We start from the raw sequence: 21,628 nt of genomic DNA on the forward strand, positions 1-21,628 counted from the left end.
TGCAGCTTCCTGAGGGCATCAAGCAAGGTTTGTATTTTTACATTAAGGCAACCATTTCAGGAGAATGCTCTAAACTGAAGCTCTTGGGGAGAACCACACAGAAATAGAATGGGAAAGAATTGTGACGTTTTAGCTTAATGCTGCTTCAGTGGGCAGAAGCAGAGCAAGACACATTAATGAATCCTATTCACCCTGAGACAGACAACCCTAACGGCTGCAAGGCTGCATCAATCAATTAAACACACCCCAACATTCTCTTCAGATAACATTGCCCTGATGCGGTTGAAATGCTTGTGGGTTAAGTGAAGTGGTCTCTTTTAACAGCACCATCTCTCTCTCTCTCTGGATTCCTTCCTCAAAACCCACCTTCCATGAAATCACTGCCTCAACCACAAATGACTCTTAAGCTCAACGACATGCAACTGTAGTGCTAACATCTGTCCCTGATTATGCTTTTCCTTCCCCTCTTATCAAAATTTAGACTAATCAAGAAAGGGGCCTGTGCTATGTAAGCGGGGGTGGTGGTGGATCACATTTACAGCTTGAACTCAACTAATATGCACGTTCTGGCATTGTTACAATTACCCCTTAATATACTGCCTAAGATCACAGAACAGAGCAAAGACAGTGTCACATAGGATACCATTATTCAGACAGGTTTCTATCAACAACTTCAGCGACATCTGCCAAAATAGGCAGGGCAGGCAACATTTACCGTTTCCATTAAAGCAAGCTTCCTAAAAGGCAGAGTTGCAGTGGAGGCTTGCCACCTTCTCTGTGTCATCATAGCACCCAACCAGCAGTATAGAAATAAAATTCAAGGTGGCACAAGACTTTTTGCTTCTTCTCGTAGGCAGACTGAACAGTTTGTGCAGAGCCCACAATCTTTGGTATCTACTCCATGGGAGGGGAGAGAATTATGAGCTGTGAACAAATGCAAGAAGACAGTCCAAGCCTTCCCAAGTGGAATTAATGAGACAAAACCAAGACAGACGAATGGCCTGGCAGCTTCAAGGTGCATCCTCACCCCAGAGTGGCAAGCAGATCGAAGGGTTTCCACACACAGGCACAATGGAGGCTTTATGGTGCTCACGTTTATAAATAGTCCACAGACCTTCAAATTAAAACAAACAGATATCTGATTGCGCACAACTGGGGTGGGGAAGGGGAGGGGAGAAAAAGATACAGAAAGGCCCAGTAACAATACATTTTTCTTGTTAAAAATGAAAGTACAAAAACCAGTCCACCTTAACAATTCTATAAAAGTTACTTATGAATCCTAATAGAATAGAAACTTTGCAACTGATTTATTTACATAAGGATTGCATATCCATGACCAAGGAGGTCATATGTACAACTCTCCAGACCTTCAAAGGGTAAGTAAGTCTAGTTCTTTCAAACCTATAAAAATTACATATACTATATTTTATTGGCAAGAACAGATTTCAATGATAACTAGCCTTAGAGAGGAGGAAAGGTTTTATCCCCCCTGGTGACACTGCATGCTCCTAGAGCTTTTTAATTACAACTTTGTTGTTATGTTCCTTCAAGTTGATTTTGACTTATGGCGACCCTATGAATCAGCGACCTCCAACAGCATCTCTCATGATCCACCCTGTTCAGATCTTGTAAGTTCAGGTCTGTGGCTTCCTTTATGGAATCAATCCATCTCTTGTTTGGCCTTCCTCTTTTTCTACTCCCTTCCGTTTTTCCCAGCATTATTGTCTTTTCTAGTGAATCATGTCTTCTCATTACATGTCCAAAATATGATAACCTCAGTTTCATCATTTTAGCTTCTAATGATAGTTCTGGTTTAATGTGTTCTAACACCCAATTATTTGTCTTTTTCGCAGTCCATGGTATGCGCAAAGCTCTCCTCCAACACCACATTTTAATTGAGTTGATTTTTCTCTTATCTGCTTTTTTCACCGTCCAACTTTCACATCCATACATAGAGATCGGGAATACCATGGTCTGAATGATCCTGACTTTAGCGTTCAGTGATACGTCTTTGCATTTGAGGACCTTTTCTAGTTCTCTCACAGCTGCCCTCCCCAGTCCTAGCCTTCTTCTGATTTCTTCACTATTGTCTCCATTTTGGTTAAGGACTGTGCCAAGGTATTGATAATCCTTGACAAATTCAATCTCCTTGTTGTCAACTTTAAAGTTACATAAAACTTCTGTTGTCATTACTTTAGTCTTCTTGATGTTCAGCTGTAGTCCTGCTTTTGTGCTTTCCTCTTTAACTTTTAACAGCATTCGTTTCAAATCATTACTGCTTTCTGCTAGTAGCGTGGTATCATCAGCATATCTTAAATTACTGATATTTCTCCCTCCAATTTTCACACCTCCTTCACCTTGGTCTAATCCCGCTTTCCATATGATATGTTCTGCATGTAGATTAAACAAGTAGGGTGATAAAATATACCTGTCTCACACCCTTTCCAATTGGGAACCAATTGGTTTCTCCATATTCTGTCCTTATAGTAGCCTCTTGTCCAGATATAGGTTGCGCATCAGGACAATCAGATGCTGTGGCACCCCCATTGTTTTTAAAGCATTCTTTAGTTTTTCATGATCTACACAGTCAAAGGCTTTGCTGTAATCTATAAAACTCAGGGTGATTTCCTTCTGTAATTCCTTGGTCCATTTCATTATCCAATGTATGTTTGCAAAATGACCTCTGGTACCTGTTCCCTTTCTAATCCAGCTTGGACATCTGGCATTTCTCGCTCAGTATATGGCAAGAGCCTTTGTTGTAGAATATTTAGCATTACTTTACTTGCATGGGATATTGAGGCAATAGTTCAATACTTACTGCATTCCCTGGGATCCCCTTTCTTTGGAATTGGGATGTATATTGAACACTTCTAGTCTGTGGGCCATTGTATAGTTTTTCATATTTGTTGACAAATGTTTGTCAAAATTTGGACAGATTCAGTCTCAGTTGCCTGTAGCAACTCTATCTGTTCTTGGTGATTTGTTTCTTCTAAGTATTTTAAGAGCAGGTTTCACCTCACATTCTAAAAGTTCTGGTTCTTCATCATACAGTTCCTCCATGAATGAATCTGTCATCCTTGCATCTCTTTTATAGAGTTCTTCAGTGTATTGCTTCCATCTTCCTTTTATTTTATCTCAGTCAGTCAGCGTGTTCCCCTGTTGAATATTCAACATCCCTATTCTTGGTTTGAATTTCCCTTTAATTTCTCTAATCTTTTGGAATAGGGCTCTTGTTCTACTCTTTTTGTTGTCCTCTTCTATTTTTATATAGTAAATATTGTAATAGTTCTCTTTGCCCTATGTACTAGTCGCTGTATTGTTGTATTTATAATTAAATTAAATAATTAAGGAAGGAGCGCCTCCAGTATCACCAAATATGCCGCCAAACAAGATCAGCCTCACAGGACCTTCTCTCGGTCCCACCGACTAAGACAACTAGGTTGGTGCGGACCAGGGAGAGGGCTTTTTCGATCGTGGCCCCCACCCTCTGGAACTTACTTCCCTTTGACCTTCGGCATGCCCCCTCCCTGTTGATTTTTCGCCGAGCCTTGAAGACCTGGCTCTTCAGGCAGGCCTATGGGATCTCTGGGGTGGGTTAGGTTTTACACTGTATCAGCGTAAGATGGTCTTTAGATGAGATGTTATGACATTAATAATGTGATGATTATGTATATAAGGAGATTGTATTTTATATTGTATTTTATATTGTACATCGCCCAGAGTGTCCGTTCAGTCGGACAGATGGGCGTCTGCTAAATAAAATTTTATTTATCATTTTATATTATATATATTATTATTATTGCAGTATTTTAATACTTTTTATATAACTGATTTATCTTATTTTCTTTTTAACTATTGGTTTTTAATCTGTTCTGTGTGTGCTCTTTTGATGTATATGCAAAAAGCCCGGTTAGCTATTGTGCAATAAACTGAATTGATAAAAATGACACAATACTAAGCCACATAGGACCGTTTCTAATTCTTCACTACCACACACACAGGATTTACATTTTTAATGCTATTAGATCTTCCTTCCAAAATAGTTGAGGGTACAACACTGAAGCGAAATGTAAGTTCTCTCTTATAGTTGTGGCCAAACAATGATCACAAATAATTAACACAACTTCCTTGTAGATCCATAGCAACCCCCAAATAAAATGGAGAACAAATCTTGTGGAGAGATGTTAGGGTCAGAGCTCTAATAATCAATATATTTCACCTGTTAGGCTATAACAGATTTTGCCTTATTTTAGCCCCGGAGGAGTGGGGAGGAGGAATAAAAGATACTGACATACCACAGGTACACATTTTTCTGTTCAGGAAATTCTTCCAATCATGCATATGAGTCTTCACAGATTAAAAGGGCTTCTTGGGACATGAGTGCAAAGAGCATGCAAAGGAACAGAGATAGTCCACAGACTGAACTACAGCATTAAGGCTTCAATATATACTTTCCTGTTCTTCTCTAAGGTGTGCCAGGATACCGAGAGGGGCAAGGTACACGCATGTTGCTCCCATGGCATCTGCCCATACACCCCAACCTGTTATCAGCAGTGCTACAGGGGGCAAGTGGCTAGCACTTGCAAAGGGAGCATGCCAAACAATTTACTGCACTCAAAGCCCTTGCACAATCACAGTCACCTGCTCCAGTACTCTCTGACGACAAATATAAGCATTTAGCAAAATCTGAAACCATCAGATCCCACCACAGGGATGCTTCCCCATCCACCGCACAGCTAGCTTCAACCACTTAGAAATTCACCTGAAAAAAGAAAGAACTAGTGGTACACATTGGAACCAATGACCTAGGGAGGTGGTGGGCTCTCCAACCGTGGAGGCCTTCAAGAGGCAGCTGGACAGCCACCTGTTGGGTATGCTTTAATTTGGTTTCCTGCATTGAGCAGTGGGTTGGACTTGATGGCCTTATAGTCCCCTTCCAACTCTACAATTCTAAGATTCTCACTACAAAGTCTGGCCCTCAGCAGTCATCAGTCAGCCTTATCATTAAAGTTGGGATCCAAACATTTTGGCTGGCCATGGCTGCATGCCAAACAATTGTGGTCTCCAGGATTCTGCCCATTATACCAAGGGGAGAATTTTGTCTCTGACTTTCTGCTGTACCTTCAAAATTCAGCACAAGGTTAGGATCAAGCAGCCTTTTCAAAGAAGCAACACAAATATAAGAATGCTTCCAAAACCATGAATACAATTTATAGGCAATGGGCAACAGAAATCTTTTCAAAAAGCTTTTAGAACTATGAAGAATGAGAATAAAACTTGGGGAAGAGTTCTTCCACAGGAATCCATTGAGCCAATACATTCAAAAGCATGCAACTCACTGAAGTCACTCAAGCATCTTCACTAAGGCTGCAAAGGGTATGCGCTGCTTCAAAGGCTTATAAAACCATCTGCAAGATGAGGCAGCTACAAGGAACTGATGCACTTCCAGAAGATGGCTGAAATGTCACCTTAGCCAAATTAGGATTCATGTCTATCTTAAAGTTTTTTTGAGAGGGAGGGAATGGGGATACTTTCCTGTGTTCTCTTTTCAGCATCTCTAGTGGCAAGACAGGTAAGCCACAAGCCACTTTACACTAAAATGGTTTTCTTTGGCAGCTTCATGCTAGAAATTCAGTTTAAAGTTCCAAATTACAGCACTTTTAAAGCATAATTGAAGCAAAATGGCATTTCACAAGTAACTTAAACCTAAGTGTGGAGAAGAAAGTCATGTCTCAGTCCTGACAACCTTTCAATCCAGTCGTAGATCAGCCTTCCCCAACCTGGTGCCCTCCAGAGGTTTTGGACTACAGCTTCCATTAGTGTCAGCTGGCACAGCCGTAGCCAAAAAGATCTGGGCACCTGATTTAGACAGTGACAAAGGTTAACATGAGATAAATATGAACAAATGAAGTAATATGGATGTAGGCTTTGTTTCTGTTGGAGGAGATTGTTCTGCTGGAACAAAACAAGAAGATTCCCACAAGATGTTTCTGTCACAATTCTTTACTGCCCTTACAGAAGGGGCACAAAGCACAGAAAATCCCCTCAGATTTTGCAACTCGCACATTATCCTATGTATCCATCCTCACCTCCAGTTCCCTCCTGCTCCTCTGTGTAGAATTTTAGATGGTAAGCCGCATGGGACAGGGATCTGCCTTTTGTTGTTACTCCGTAAAGTACTATGCACATAGACATGCTGTTTATCAGAAGTATTTATATATCACCTTTTATGAAAACACCTACAGCTGGTATAGCACAGTGGGGAGGAGAGCTTGGCTGGGAGTCCAGAGTCTGTGAGTTCAAATCCCTGTTCCTGCCTCCTGGGTGTCAAGGGCCACCTAAATATCACCCCCACAGTGAGTGGCTCAAGGGTTACGTGTCCTGCCACCTGTGCAGCCCTGGGCAAGCTGCATAGTCCCAAGGAGCCCAGTTGCCCCCCAGCTGGCAGTTGCGGACAAGGAAGGGGCTAGCTTGTGCAGCTGTGGCAAGCTGAGCAGGCCCTGGCCAGCTGGGGAGGACTAGCCTCAGAGGGAGGCAATGGGAAACCCCCTCTGAATACCGCTTACCATGAAATCACTATTCAGAGGGTCGCCCTAAGTCGGGATCGACTTGCAGGCAGTCCATTTCCATTTTCATGAAAACACCTAAACAAAACCCAATAAAATACACCACCACTATTAACCAGTCAGTACATATGTCATAAAACGTGGCTGCCATCAATAGCCAGCCAAACCATCAGTATACAGGTAGATTTTTAATACAGGTAGGTTTTTAGCATACGCAGAACGGTGCTCACCTTATTTCTGAGCGAGTGGGCACCACGAAGAAGGCCCTGCTCCTCCTGGTTGCTGCAAGATGAGTTTCTGCAGGCCGCAGTACAGCCAGGAGGGCTTCAGTGGATGACTGCAGTAACCAAGCAGGCCTATATGGATAAGGTGTCCTCTCAGATAAGGCCTTAGCTTCACACCAGGTTATAAATCAGTACCAAAACCTTAAACTTGGCCAGGCAACAAACTAGCAGCGAGTGCAGATCTTTTCATAATGATGTTACACGCCCACGGCCAGCAGCTCAGCTCAGGAACCTAGCTCTGCGCTAGCTGCAACTTCCATGCCAACCAGAATACAGCCCAATATACAACTGCATTGCAATAGTGGAAGCCTGAGATTACCAGTGCAAGGATCACTGTAGCAAGGTTATCCCTGTGAAGGAGCGCCCACACCGGGGACAGTAAAAGGCATTCCTGGCCACTTGGGCCTCCAGTGACAAAGACTGATGCAGGAGCATCCTCAAACTGCATCTGTTCCTTCAGAGGGAGTGCAACCCCATCCAGAACAGACTATTTGCCCAATTCCTGGACCCAGGAACTATCCATCTACATAGCCTCTGTCTTGCCAGGATTCAGTTTCAGGTTTTTGGCCTTCACCCAGTCCAACGCTGTGCCCAGACACTGATCCAAAACTTGCAAGATATAACAGAGAGACAGAGTTTAGTATTGGTAAGTACAACACCAAGCTCTAAATCCACTAATGACTGCTCCCAAAGCTATGTATGTAAAAGACTAATAGTGTCAAAGATTGGGATCAAAATAATCCCTGTGAACTTCTTGCAGCTGCATGCCCAGACATGCACCTTACCACCTCATAACCATGGCATACTACAGCATGACCTTTGGCTAGACACTCCGCCAAGTGTTCTCCTCAGATCCTTCTGAAGCACTTCATCGGCTGAAAAGCAGGGCTTTATTCTCCTGACAGTAGCTTCATTATTTCGCAATTAAGCAGTAACCCAAAAACACGAGGGAACCAGCTGAGAGACCACAGAAACAGAACTGAGCTGGACAATAGCTCCCTCCATTCTCTTGCAACACAATATTATATATATATATATATATATATATATATATATATATATATATATACACGTAATTGTGATTAACCAAACAGAGGTTTTTATTGTATTAACAAAACGTTTCAGCTTCCACCTTCATCAGCTGCCAACATACAGATGCTGTTACCAAGGTGGCAGTTATAGAGCTTTGAGGATGGAATGCTCAGAGGGGCTTCATTTGCAGAAGCTAAGTGATGCTGGTACTGTCCTCCAGGTTCAGGCCATGTGGTGCCAATGTGTCCAGAGAGTATATCCAAAAGTTCTCCCTTTTGGTCAATGCTGCTGGATCTGCTGGCATCTCTATAGCTATTATAGAAAAGTCCAACAGGCTGTGACCCTCAGTGTTGAAATGTTTTGCAACTGATTGCTCCACTTTTTTTTTGTTAAGATCACCGATTTGTGGTTTCTGAAGCATGTGCGTAGGTCAGTTGTGGTTTTTCCTACGTATTGGATATGATATAATATATATATTATAAGAGAGCCAGTGTGGTGTAGTGGTTAAGGTGTTGGACTACGACCTGGGAGACCAGGGTTCGAATCCCCACACAGCCATGAAGCTCACTGGGTGACCTTGGGCCAGTCACTGCCTCTCAGCCTTAGAGGAAGGCAATGGTAAACCCCCTCTGAATACCGCTTACCATGAAAACCCTATTCATAAGCTCACCATAAGTCAGAATTGACTAGAAGGCAGTCCATTTCATTTTTTTCATATATCCCTTTTGTTATATGTCTTGGGATGGTAAGTTAAACAATGTACTCTCTTCATAGTTTAAATCGCTCAACCAGAGAAATATATATTTCACTAGATGCCCACATGAAAAGAGTACATTTTTTTCTGCATAGCATATGTGACTTCCAAACTCATGAATCTGAATTACACTTTCGATTATAAATAGCTAACTCGCATAAAAACCTATGAAAATAAGAAGTAAACAGTAGTACGAACTCTTGAAACAGCTTTCTTCAAAGTGTACATTTTTTGGGAGGGGGCAGACAAACCACCACTTGCATGAATTTCTGTTTGGAAAGGAAAGATCTTGCATGTTGAGAACCCTTGCATTACATTACATCACACCATATCCAAAGGAGCCTTTCAGGCACTGTGAATACATTTTACATCAGCAATAATGTTTATCAACTCAGGGTCCAAACAAAATTGAAGAGAAAAGCTCAGCCCTGTTTACAAATCCAACGCACCACATACACAAACCAGCAGCCCATGCACAGGTTCCAGCCATCTAAACATTGCAGCTGTGATGAGAAGACCAAACAGGAAAGTCCCAACTAAGGCAACTGACACAGCCTCTTAAATGTCAGCGCTAGAAAATCTTGTTCCAAGATGACTTCTTAAAGAGCAGGAATACATTTAGGGGCTAGAGATACAAAGAGCTATGAGTGACAGTTATTTCTTTTGTAATACTGAATGTTGCTAAATTGTTTCTTTTTGTCCTTTTTGAATGCATTGGTTGTTTTGTAAACTGACTTCTTTCCCCGACCTCAATGTTTTGTATTTTGATATTTTGAATGTTCGTTGTATGCTGCTTTGAGCACAGCTCACTGTGGAAAGGCGGCATATAAATAAACTCAATCAATCAATCAATCAATCAAATGTCACTTCAGAATGGAAGCTCAATTGCCAGATCAATACTTTTGACAATAAGGGATTCTATCCTGCACGGGGGATTTGCCTGTGGAGGAAGATGAATACAGCTGGAAGAGCTATATACTTGGGACCACCTCAAAGTCCAAAATCTGTAAGCTTCAAATCAGCAAAAAGCACAGTGAGCTACTAAAAACAATCGGTGCAAGTTTAGGTCCAAGACTAATTCAATATTTTTATTTTATTATATGTCCACTGTCAAACTTTAGATTGTAAGTACCTTGGGCCAGGGACCACTCTCTCCCTCTCTGCTTATGTTTTGCTTATGGCACTCTAAGAATAATATGAAAGAGCATAAGAATCACCATGCTGGATCAGGTCAAAGGTCCACCTAGCCTGGTCAGTTGCCCATAGGAAGGCCACAAACAAGGAGGTAACTGGAATATCCATCCCCTAGGTTATCATACTTTGGGAACATCATGAGAAGACGCGATTCACTAGAAAATACAATAATGCTGGGAAAAACAGGAGTAGAAAAAGAGGAAGGCCAAACAAGAGATGGATTGATTCTATAAAGGAAGCCGCACACCTGAACTTACAAGATCTGAACAGGGTTCTAAATTGACTATTCTAAATGACTATTCCCTAGACCAGTTGGTCATGGAACCGACCAGAGGGACGGCAACCCTGGACTTAATCCTCAGTGGGGACCGGGACCTGGTGCAAGATGTAAGTGTTGTTGAACCGATTGGGAGCAGTGACCACAGTGGTATTAAATTAAACATACATGTAACTGGCCAATTGCCAAGAAAATCCAACACGGTCACATTTGACTTCAAAAGAGGAAACTTCACAAAAATGAGGGGATTGGTAAAAAGAAAGCTGAAAAACAAAGTCCAGAGGGTCACATCACTCGAAAATGCTTGGAAGTTGTTTAAAAACACTATATTAGAAGCTCAACTGGAGTGCATACCGCAGATCAGAAAAGGTACCGCCAGGGCCAAGAAGATGCCAGCATGGTTAATGAGCAAAGTCAAGGAAGCTCTTAGAGGCAAAAAGTCTTCCTTCAAAAAATGGAAGTCTTGTCCGAATGAAGAAAATAAAAAAGAACACAAACTCTGGCAAAAGAAATGCAAGAAGACAATAAGGGATGCTAAAAAAAGAATTTGAGGAGCACATTGCTAAGAACATAAAAACCAACAACAAAAAATTCTATAAATACATTCAAAGCAGGAGACCATCTAGGGAGACCATTGGACCCTTCGATGATAAGGGAGTCAAAGGTGTACTAAAGAACGATAAGGAGATTGCAGAGAAGCTAAAGGAATTCTTTGCATCTGTCTTCACAGTGGAAGATATAGGGCAGATCCCTGAACCTGAACTAACATTTGCAGGAAGGGATTCTGAGGAACTGAGACAAATAGTGGTAACGAGAGAGGAAGTTCTAAGTTTAATGGACAATATAAAAACTGACAAATCACCGGGCCCGGATGGCATCCACCCGAGAGTTCTCAAAGAACTCAAAGGTGAAATTGCTGATCTGCTAACTAAAATATGTAACTTGTCCCTTGGGTCCTCCTCCGTGCCTGAGGACTGGAAAGTGGCAAATGTAATGCCAATCTTCAAAAAGGGATCCAGAGGGGATCCCGGAAATTACAGGCCAGTTAGCTTAACTTCTGTCCCTGGAAAACTGGTAGAAAGTATTATTAAAGCTAGATTAACTAAGCACATAGAAGAACAAGCCTTGCTGAAGCAGAGCCAGCATGGCTTCTCCAAGGGAAAGTCCTGTCTCAGTAACCTATTAGAATTCTTTGAGAGTGTCAACAAGCATATAGATAGAGGTGATCCAGTGGACATAGTGTACTTAGACTTTCAAAAAGCGTTTGACAAGGTACCTCACCAAAGGCTTCTGAGGAAGCTTAGCAGTCATGGAATAAGAGGAGAGGTCCTCTTGTGGATAAGAAATTGGTTAAGAAGCAGAAAGCAGAGAGTAGGAATAAACGGACAGTTCTCCCAATGGAGGGCTGTAGAAAGTGGAGTCCCTCAAGGATCGGTACTGGGACCTGTACTTTTCAACTTGTTCATTAATGACCTAGAATTAGGAGTGAGCAGTGAAGTGGCCAAGTTTGCTGATGACACTAAATTGTTCAGGGTTGTTAAAACAAAAAGGGATTGCGAAGAGCTCCAAAAAGACCTCTCCAAACTGAGTGAATGGGCGGAAAAATGGCAAATGCAATTCAATATAAACAAGTGTAAAATTATGCATATTGGAGCAAAAAATCTGAAGTTCACATATACGCTCATGGGGTCTGAACTGGCGGTGACCGACCAGGAGAGAGACCTCGGGGTTGTAGTGGACAGCACGATGAAAATGTCGACCCAGTGTGCGGCAGCTGTGAAGAAGGCAAATTCCATGCTAGCGATAATTAGGAAAGGTATTGAAAATAAATCAGCCGATATAATGCCGTTGTATAAATCTTTGGTGCGGCCGCATTTGGAATACTGTGTACAGTTTTGGTCGCCTCATCTCAAAAAGGATATTCTAGAGTTGGAAAAGGTTCAGAAGAGGGCAACCAGAATGATCAAGGGGATGGAGCGACTCCCTTACGAGGAAAGGTTGCAGCATTTGGGGCTTTTTAGTTTAGAGAAAAGGCGGGTCAGAGGAGACATGATAGAAGTGTATAAAATTATGCATGGCATTGAGAAAGTGGATAGAGAAAAGTTCTTCTCCCTCTCTCATAATACTAGAACTCGTGGACATTCAAAGAAGCTGAATGTTGGAAGATTCAGGACAGACAAAAGGAAGTACTTCTTTACTCAGCGCATAGTTAAACTATGGAATTTGCTCCCACAAGATGCAGTAATGGCCACCAGCTTGGACGGCTTTAAAAGAAGATTAGACAAATTCATGGAGGACAGGGCTATCAATGGCTACTAGCCATGATGGCTGTGCTCTGCCACCCTAGTCAGAGGCAGCATGCTTCTGAAAACCAGTTGCCAGAAGCCTCAGGAGGGGAGAGTGTTCTTGCACTCGGGTCCTGCTTGAGGGCTTCCCCCAGGCACCTGGTTGGCCACTGTGAGAACAGGATGCTGGACTAGATGGGCCACTGGCCTGATCCAGCAGGCTCTTCTTATGTTCTTATGTTCTTAAGTCGTAGTCGACTTGGAGGCACATAACAACAAACTTATCTCTGCCAGAAATCAGAACCGAAAGGTCTTTTTTTAAGGTAAAAAACCCCAAACAGCTCAACTTGTATCTTTTTTCATTTGTTATGACAACATGCTCCAAGATACAAGGGATTTACCCAATTTGTCACATTCCCAGCCAATGTCAACAATGTCTTCCCCTTGTTACAGGCAGTTTCCACAGTGCCATCTCCATACAACTGGAGGTTGTGCTGGTACACCACTGAAGTGCAAAATTTTCTAAAATTACCAGTCCCTGGATAATTGCAAACTCCCTAACTGGTTTGACTAGAAAAACTGGCTTGTCTTTTTCTTGTGCCCTGATTTTGGGCTGTTCAGTTTAACAGGTGATTTAACACCATTCCGGTAAGTAAATTACTATTTATGTAGCCAAATCAATGTACAGAGAAACAGAGTTCCCAGACAAACAAAGTTTACATACTGTATAGGATGAAGCTTGTCTTAATGCACAAGGGGATCAAGATGTACGCAGATGGGCAAAAGCAATTAGGATGGTTTGAAAAGTCAGGGGGAAACTTCTTCATGCATCTCATTTTAATATCTGGAGGGAACCAGGCTGGTGAAGTCTGCACTACTGATAGTGCGTATGTGAAATTATTACAGCGACTGAACTATCCTTATCAAGGAAATAACACTCATCTGTAGATAGCCAATTAACATTAGCAAAAGCTGGCAGGAACACAAAACACCAATTCTAGCCAGGTAAGGAAGGTCCTCTTCATTAGCAACCCCGTTTTCTGCCATGATCAAGTACTAGAACAGTCACTACAAATGCATTTTCATTCATGTAACAAACTGAAGAGATCCAAGAAAAATCATCCCCTTCTCACCCCAAAAAGCTAGGACTGCTGGAAGTATTATTATTGGTTGCACCAGCAGTCTAACCGCACACATTTATCAACAGTACAAGTTAACCATTTCCCCACACACATACTTTATCCTCATAATATAAAGAATGTGCATTCTGATCAAGCTGATGCTTTGTGACATTTCAAATTACCCCCCCCATTTATTACCTGCCCTTCACCCAAAGGTCCCAGGGTGGGTTACAACAATGTTAAAATATAACATTAAAACAATTTAAAAACAACCTAAAATCCAAAATAGGGCAGGTCCTAAAAATACATTGTCTCAGGTGTCAAAGACCAAAGTAAAGAGGTGCGTCTTCAGCATTCACCTAAAACCGTACACCGAAGTTGTCATGCATTTTGTTGGGGAGGGAGTTCCACAACTTCGGGGCCGCCAGAGAGAAGGCCCTCTCCTGGACCACCCCCTCCTGAGCTTGAGAGGGTGGCAAAACTACCAAAAGGGCCCCCTCTCCTATCTTCAGCACCCAAGAGAGTCTGTAGGGAAGGAGGAGTCTTCTTGTCTGTTGTCTTTTCATCAAATTACTAGACCCAGAATGCCAGCGAAACAGTGAGCCCAGTGAGCCTCACAGCCCAAAGGTCTGCTTTGTAATGCAAAAAACAAATAGGACCAGCAAGGAAGGAGAGAGAGCTCTTTATATAAGGGGCCAGTGTGACTGCACAAGCAACTGAAGCAATTACTTGGGGCACCAATGAAGCAGTCACATGGTCCAAGAACAACCCAGGAAGTCCTGTAACCTTGTCTCTATTTTCTCAGGCACTCTCTTAAATCACTGAGATTTAACTGAGGCTGCAGTCCTAAACATACTTTCCCACCACTCAGTGGGACTTGTTTCTGAGAAAAGATGCATAGGACTGCACAGCCAGTGCCTCTGTTCTACTACTGACTCTGCTTGCCTCCACTTCCTTCCTTTTCCACTTGCATCTGGTTACTTAGATTGTTAAGCCTGCAGGCACAGTCTTGTAATAGTCCAACCTAATCGCTGCTACTCGTTTCCAACAGGATGAGAAAAATCAAGTCCTGACAACATATCTGGTATAGGCAGGTAAGAAGGCGACATCCTTTCGCCAATGGAGCCACTAGCTCACCTTTTTCGGAGCCCCTAGCTATTCCCCCACCCCCACTGCCACCTTTGGCCTGGCACAGGTGCTTGTCACCTCTGATGCTACATAGGCTACTTGATCCCCAGGATGTTTAGGTCTTTGTACAACACTCCATTCACTGGGCTCCATGGTCCCCTCTGCTCTGCTCTCTTCTTCAGACACTGGCTGGGGGCTCTTATTGGCAAGGTGAGCCGCATCATCATGCCAACCACCCTCAACAGTGTAGGGTGGCGGATCAATTCAGCCAGAGTTTTCCAGTGTAAGATGCATAAACTCTAGTCTCCCCTCCTGGTGCTCTGGTTATGCAGAAGACAAGGCAGACAAGGCTACCACATTCACGGCAGTGGAGGAAGAAGAATACATTTGAGGAACTGAGTCAGGTAGACTGGAGGATGGGAGTGAATAAAGTTTCTTTTTTTATTTAATGTTATAAGGCATTTATGCCTTGCCATTCTAGCTACAATGGCTCCCAGAGTGGCTTAAAATATCTGTAGTAAAGACAGGCCCTGCCTTTAGGGGGACAGGCAGGTATGAAGGCTGCATTTTAACATCTACAAAAAGACCTTGGACAGCTCCTTGGAGGTTTGGACTAAAACCTAGAGTGGATTCCACTGCCCCACTGACACAGAGCCACTAGCTGCCACTGAAGAAGATATGACACGAGAAAAAAAAGAAAGGACAGAAAAGCAAACTCAAGCACAAGTTCTTAAAGGTACAGTTGTTTTTTGTAGTTCTGTTGATGCAGATTCTGGCTGTCTAGGAGAGCAGCAACTGCTCAGAAGCACTCTTCCTCCCTAGATCAGATCCTGGAGTAGAGCAGGTGACCCTGTCTGGGCAATGTTATTTGCAGAGTGGGGAGAACTACAGTTTTGCTGGTCAACAGTGCCCCTCAGAAAGGGTTCACCAGAGCCCTGTCCACTTATTTTAGTTGGGCACTGGGTCAAATCCTTTCCCCCTCTCTGTATGTTTTAGCACTGGATTAATGAGTTTCTGCAATGGAATCCGGCCATCTGGGTCCTAGACATTCTTATCAATGAATTGTAAGTGCAGCGTCCTTCTTTGGCTGAAAAGAAGGGCTGGAAGGAAATGTGAGGATTTAGTCCTGCCCTGTCCTCCCCTCCCTTCCTTTATTTCACATTTATTATTCAGCACTTTGCTTTAGCACTTAAGAAATAATATTTACTATAATTGTAGATACAACAAAGAAAGCTGAGACAACACAGCAAGAGATCCTGAGAGCACCTCTAGAATTATGGTGCAGTTGCTTGGGGCAGAAGAACTTCCTCATTCAGAGCTGTGATTTTTTTTTAAAAGGAGCTTTGCCTAAAGCAGCCAATAGTATTTAATCATTGCCATGGAAACATCTGCCATCTTTTTTCTCACCATGAAATTTTCTCATAATAATCACTAAGAAAAAGTCATTTATAATAGATCGATAACCATATACCGCAATCCCTGAATGGTGATGCCAACTTCACTTAATTATTACATTCTCTGAATTAACTTGAACAGATTTGTATAATTCAAAGCACATGGAAGAGAGAGGCTCGAGATCATCCACACATTAAATCACCACTAGAGATGCTGGGGTTGGGGCATCAAACCTGAAAGATTATGAAGTCAATACCACATGATACACATATTAAATTTGCATCCTGCCATCTGCCAAAGACTTTCCTAATCCTGCTTTAAATGCAGAAGATGCAAACCTTTCTACAAACTCGACGTCAAGAGAGCACTTGTTCTTCCAGATGAAATTGCTCAGTTTATCACACCATAGGCAAGGTGTCCCCAATGGATTTGCAGAGATGATATCTGGCTAAAACTGAAGATGTCATACAAAAAGGTCATAAAGCCAGTTTTGTTTAATCTGCACATTCAGAACACTTATAGCACAGTAGAGTAGCCAGTCATTTTAATAATTGTTTTGTAGTGCCTTTAATGGTTTTTCATGTTTTCATATTGCTGTACACAGCCCAAATACTTTATGAGAGAGTGGTATATAAATAGTTTTGTGAATAAATAAATAAATACACTGACATCACACAAGACTATCTTGCTGTGTTAGACTGGACATGCTGTAATATGGATGTTTTGGTTAACAATGCTCAAAACCAGAGCACATGCCACATTGCTGCTCAAAAGACTATTTAACTATTTGACAGTTCTAATACAACAAATGTAATTGAGCATCATATCTATAGTACTTCCACAGTCCAAGTTTACAAGTCACGGCAATTAGGCAGGTCTTGAAAGAACGGGAAACAGAATCCCCAATGCCAGCAACCCTAATCCTTGAGGGCACATCTTCTGACAGGACAGAGCAGAAGGAGGCTTTGCAATACAGGATTCACTATGATTCCAAGATGAGGCTGCTGAAACAAGCAAGCTTTAACAGTCAGTAAAACGGAACTGGAGCATTCTGTCCCATTTGCTAAGCAAAAGGTACTTTTGTAGCTGCCACAAAGCAAAGTTTCCACAGCTGGAGCTAAGCAAAAACAGAACTGGGCTGCCTATGTACAAAGGCAAACAATTGTTTTCCTAACTACTATGTGAGGTATGTCATTAACATTGCCATTTTATAGATAGGACAACTGATACTTTGCCATGGAGATAATATCAGATACAAAAGAACAGCATTAGCAAGGAGAAAACTAGGCTACAATCCTCGTTCTCCTTGACACGTCAGCTTCCTATGTGCAGGGAGAAAGGGGCTCATTTAAACATACGAAACATTTCATGACACCAGAAGTCTGGTGAAGTACAGTCCATAACAATGACTCAGTGAATCAATGTGGAGAAAGGATTTGAACATCAGGTGCCAAATTCAACATGCCATTCACAAAACCAAGCTGACTCTGGCAACAGCTTTCTGTTGTTGTTGTTATGTGCCTCCAAGTCGACTGCAACTTATGGCAACCCTATGAATCAGCAACTTCCAAGAGCATCTGTCATGAACCACCCTGTGCAGATCTTGTAAGTTCAAACAGCTTTCTAGTCAATGTTATTTCTAAACTGTCAGGTTATAGTCAGAGACAGGAGAACACCACACCATAATATAAACCTATGTATCTATGTACTAAGATTAATGCCACGTACGGGACCCTGGTCTCCCTCACATGTTTTAGACTACAGCTCTTGTCAATCTCAGCATCATTTGGCCATGCTAGCTGGAGCTGATGGGAGTTGTTGTCCAAAGCATGTGGAGGGGACCAGGTTGACAAATCTGCCCTAATCCAAAACATATTGTCTTCAAAGAAGTTCAGCTGAAATAAAGAGGAAAGGAAGTCTAAAGAGTACATAATTTAGCTACAATATTACAGCTACATTTATCAAACATACTCCTACATGCATCCCGTATCAAAAAATTTACAGAAGTATTAACTGATCATTATTGTAAATGTCAGCTACCTTGCTTTTAAATGATAAATGAATAAATTAACAGATTCAAATACTTGCTATGTCAAAAGCTAAAAACGTTTTCCCACTCACACAACCACTACATTTCATAACCAAATCAAATCATGCTTTCAAATCTTTTTTAAACACTTTGCCTGCATCAAAAAATAAACCCAGATATCAGCATAGGACACACCATAACAAGGGATCTCCCCCATTAAATTCTTTTGAAATATCAGCTTCTAATCTGCAATTCAAAATTTAGATTGATATTTCCAGTCCCTGGTTCTTTAAATACCTCTGGGAAGATGCACGTGACCTCAAGAATCCCCCTCATGTACCCACTAATGAGTACAACAAATTAGGAGACCTGAACCAATTAGAACAACATACTAGGGTAAATCTAATATAAGATTTTATCTTTATATCAGCAATAAAGCATATTTTAGAAATACAACATTTGAATCTAGATTAAAAAGCTGAGCTAGGAGATGCTTCTATGAAGATCAATTGTAAAGAATTATATAAGAACAGAATGCTGTCATCTATTATCACCACTTTATAGTTTACAAAGGCACAGCACAATTTTCTCCAACTCTTTCCCCCCCCCCATGCATGCACTCTATTTACTATATACAGGAAATAAATGAATAATCTCTGAAGGAGAGAGAGGACAAGCAGTGACATTAACTTAGCCATGCGAAGCATAATCATATCAAATGCAGTAAGCCAAATTACGGATGTCAGAATCACTTAATTATCCCATGAGGCTTTAATGAGTCTTAAATACCGCACAGAAGGAAACAACTCTAGAAATAGAATAGCATGTGGGGTTTTTTTTAAAGGTAGGTATGAGCAAGACTAGCTGTTTGTTTTTGTTTTTAGTAAAGGCAACCCAATTTTGGAACAATGCAAGCAAAGCTGCCTGGGCAATAAAAAAACCCAGCTCAGTCCTTTGTCCTGCTGACAGCTAGCTAATGAGAGAGGGAAATGGTTTGTGGAAAGCCTGAGACATGGGGCCAGCAGGAAACCTCGATCTGGCTCCAGCTCTTGTTGCTTTTTTCCCTTGCAACTTTGGCCTTTAATCCTATCAAAAGGGTCTGCCTTAATCGGTGCTAAAACGTGACACCCTATTACACACAGGGCAAAAGAAGGGAGGAGAGAAATGAAAAATCTCTCCAGGGAGTTTTGGAAGCCAACGAGGAGGCCCCCTTTCCTTCTTCCAAGCCTGCCATGAGGATCCTTCTCCTCACATCACCCAACTCTTCCACGTTGATCTTTTGCAATCCCCTGCGCGATAAAAAAGCAAAGCAGGCAGGACCCACCGATCTCTTTGCACGGATGAAGAGTTTTGCATGCAAGGGCAGGCTCTCTCCTCCTCCCCAAGCTGAGGCAGCAGCGCTGAAAAGCAAAAGAGCAGAGCTAGGGTAGGGGGTACGCCAGGCAGGATGGGCTGTTGCCAGGCAGGGAAGGAGTGAGGGAGAGGCTCGGTGTCAGGAGGAATTTGGGAACAGATCCTTCCTTTGGGAAAACGTGTGCACTGCACACCCACACCCACCCAAGATGGAAAAGGAAAACGGAGGAAGGAAGCAGGACGGGGGGGGGATGCCACAGAGAGAAGGCGGGCTAAGGAGGAGAAGAGTTGCAAAGGGGGAGAAGGGTTTGCATGGGGGTGGGAGCGCGTCCCACAGATGTGCAGAAGCTGCACTAGAGAATGAGAGGAAAAGTGGGAGGGGAGAGGAGACTAAAGAGGGAGAGATGGGGAGGCGAGGCAAGGCAAGTCTTGCAGGTGCAAGGAAGGGAAAGGAGGGAATTTACGGGGGGGGGATGAGAAAGCCACAAGAGAGAGATATTGGGAGGGGGGCGTGGAAATGGGAACGGGCAGGAGAGGGAGTTCCTTTGGGAGAGGCTGTCCCATAAACACAAGGAAACCGGCTGGGGGGCCAAAGAATTCCTCTGAGAAAAAGCCATTATTGGGGGGTGGGAGAAGGGGGCGCCCCCCAACTAGGGGGAAATGGGGTTCTAACTTGAGGGAGAAACGAGGCACGGGCTTCTACTCTTTTGGGAGGGGGCTGGCCCCGCAGCTGTGGGTGATAAAACAGATGCGAGGAGTGGGACGCAGGGAGCGGGCCCGAAGGAAACCGGGAGGGGGGCAATAACGGTGTCTGGGGGGGAGGATGAGGGGGCAATGTGGGGAGGGGTCCTGTAGGTGGGGAAAAACGGGGAGGAGCATTTTTAGGAGGGTTGGGGTTTGTCAGGAATTTGGGGAGGGGCCCCCAGCGGACGGAAGGGGGGAAGCAGCCAGGTGGAAAGGGGGAGGGGCCAGGCAGACCATCCGTAGTCCTCACCTGGGTCCGGCAGCGGTCGCGGCGGGGAGCGAGTGCGTGTGTGCGCGCGCGCGCTGTCCTACCTACGGCGCAGCCGAGCTTGCTTTCCCTGCGATCGAGGGGGCGTGGCCCTCACCTAGGCAAGCCGAAAGGGAAGGAGAGAGGGCGGGGAGCGAAAGGGGCGTGGCCTGCGCACCCCAACACACTTGTCGGCCTCGCGGAGGGAGGTGGAGCTGAAGGAAGCGCCTCTGTTGCCACGGCGACCGCGCGCCCTAGGCAGCCAAGAAGGGCTGAGACCGAGAGGGAGGGAGGGAGAGGAGAGACTGGGGCGGAGCTTGTGCGGGGGGAAAGGCGGAGCTGCGGCAGCGACGAAGAAAAGGCGGGAATGGTTGGTTGTGGCCCCGCTAGTTCGAGGCTCGCCGTGGGGTTGCCTCAGGCGGTTGGCCCACAATCCAGCCTTAAATATTACACTGAAATTTAATTGTATTAAACGTTTAATACTGTGATTATGAAAACAAAACTGATGTGTATGTAACACTAGTTACATTGGGGTTTTAAAAAAAATTATAGGTCCCCCCCCAACCCTCTTTCTTTCTTCATTAAATTTATACGCGGCCCTTTTTCCTAGTAGGAGACCAGGGCGGCAAACAGAAACACTAAAAACACTCTAAAACATCATAAAAACAAACTTTAGAATATATTAAAACAAAACCTCTTTAAAAACATATTGAAACATCTTTAAAAACATCTTTATAGAAAAAGGTTTAAAAACATCTTAAAAAGCATTTCCAACACAGCCACAGACTGGGATAAAGTCTCTACTTAAAAGGCTTCAGAGAAACACCACAAAATATTATTTTGGTCCCATAAGGGCCAACAAGAAGTCGTGTGGGACCTTAATAACATTTGTTATGACATGAGGTCCTGATATATATGTTAAGGTGCCACAAGACGCTCTTGATTTTGCTGCAGCAAAAGATGCAACACAGCTGCCCCTCTGGAAGTAAAAAAAGGTCTCTCTGCCCATGTGCAGAGTGGCTTCCCTGGCCACAGCAATCCTGGCTCAGCAATCAAGGGCTGAGAATTGTGCATGAGTTGCACCCCCTTCATGGCCCTGGCAGCTGCAACACCCCAGTGCTCCCTAATTTTTTTCTCATTAGCCATTTCCTCAGGAGGAAAATTTGCCACAGCAATGTTGCCAAGGAAAATCTCCTTCTGTGAGGAAGAAAACAAGTTT

The 21,628-nt window shown here is 43.2% G+C and overlaps 1 protein-coding gene across 9 annotated transcripts in view; it reads right to left on the minus strand.

Annotated features, from left to right (window-relative positions):
- The window catches only part of KIAA1671 (KIAA1671 ortholog), a 103,546-nt gene extending 83,054 nt beyond the window's left edge, over nt 1-20,492 (minus strand). For 4 of the 9 annotated variants that reach the window (XM_061603213.1, XM_061603219.1, XM_061603212.1 and 1 more), the window contains exon 1: nt 19,390-20,358. The gene's annotated coding sequence lies outside the window, so the exon portion shown is untranslated. Of the gene's footprint in view, nt 1-19,389; nt 20,362-20,412 lie in introns of those variants that run through there. The other 5 variants (XM_061603209.1, XM_061603215.1, XM_061603211.1 and 2 more) reach the window with 5 other exon arrangements.
- Between the last annotated feature and the right edge of the window lie 1,136 nt (nt 20,493-21,628).

Source organism: Rhineura floridana, chromosome 19, assembly GCF_030035675.1.
Source record: "Rhineura floridana isolate rRhiFlo1 chromosome 19, rRhiFlo1.hap2, whole genome shotgun sequence".
In the NCBI taxonomy this organism is placed as follows: Eukaryota; Metazoa; Chordata; class Lepidosauria; order Squamata; family Rhineuridae; genus Rhineura; species Rhineura floridana.